At 40.6% G+C, this 836-nt stretch overlaps 2 non-coding genes across 2 annotated transcripts in view; both read right to left on the bottom strand.

The window, feature by feature from the left end:
- Positions 1-506: 506 nt before the first annotated feature.
- TRNAY-GUA (transfer RNA tyrosine (anticodon GUA)) lies at positions 507-590 on the bottom strand. Its single transcript has one exon. It is a non-coding gene; the product is annotated as a tRNA-Tyr (tRNA).
- A 179-nt stretch (positions 591-769) lies between these two features.
- TRNAE-UUC (transfer RNA glutamic acid (anticodon UUC)) overlaps positions 770-836 on the bottom strand; it is a 72-nt gene continuing 5 nt past the window's right edge. The window contains exon 1 of the tRNA in view: positions 770-836. This exon is cut by the window's right edge and continues 5 nt beyond it. This is a non-coding gene — a tRNA (tRNA-Glu).

The raw sequence follows: 836 nt of genomic DNA, 5'->3' as shown, positions 1-836 counted from the left end.
TTTTCTTGTGTTTTGAGGTCTTTTACTTAATATTATGTCGGTAATTCCAAGTTGGAGGGACACGTATTCTCATATGTGTTTTGGTCCTGTTAACCACTAGTGGTCATACGAGATAGCCATTTACCTGTAAACTGAAGAGTGACACGTATTCTCTTATGTGTTTTGGTCCTGAAAACTGAAGAATACGAGATAGCCATTTACCTAAATTATGCTTTGATTCACCCCTTCGGAATTCAATTATGCTCTCTGTCCCTTCTTTCACAGAAAATCGAGAGGCGAATTGATGTACTTATTGGATCCGTCGGGACTGACGGGGCTCAAACCCGCAACGTCCGCCTTGACAGGGCGGTGCTCTTGCCTATTGAACTACAATCCCAGGGAAATAAGAAGAGATCTAGCAGAAATTTTGGATTCTTTTTTATTCTCTCGTATCAGATATTTTTTCGTATCAGGTATTTTTTAAGAACAAGAGGGTTCTACCATCTGATAGTAGATTGACAAATTGTTGGGCCGAGCTGGATTTGAACCAGCGTAGACATATTGTCAACGAATTTACAGTCCGTCCCCATTAACCACTCGGGCATCGACCCAACGCCTAATTCATTTTAGACTTTCCATAATCAACTTCCTTTCGTCTCCAAGGCAGATTTGACAAATACATATCACTTTATATAAAATACAAAGTCCCACTGAGTAGACTATTAGAAGGACTTGACAAAGATGGATCACTTGATAGAAAATCCCACTCCTATAGTCTTGAGTATTGGTATACCCCTAGAGGGACTTGAACCCTCGTTTTCTCCTTGAAAGAGAGAGGTCGTAACCACTGGACCATA

Source organism: Bidens hawaiensis, unplaced genomic scaffold, assembly GCF_021521415.1.
Source record: "Bidens hawaiensis isolate Kalapana, Puna unplaced genomic scaffold, B.hawaiensis_p1.1 tig00047295_1, whole genome shotgun sequence".
NCBI lineage: Eukaryota > Viridiplantae > Streptophyta > Magnoliopsida > Asterales > Asteraceae > Bidens > Bidens hawaiensis.
This window is presented reverse-complemented; position numbering and strand designations above follow the sequence as displayed.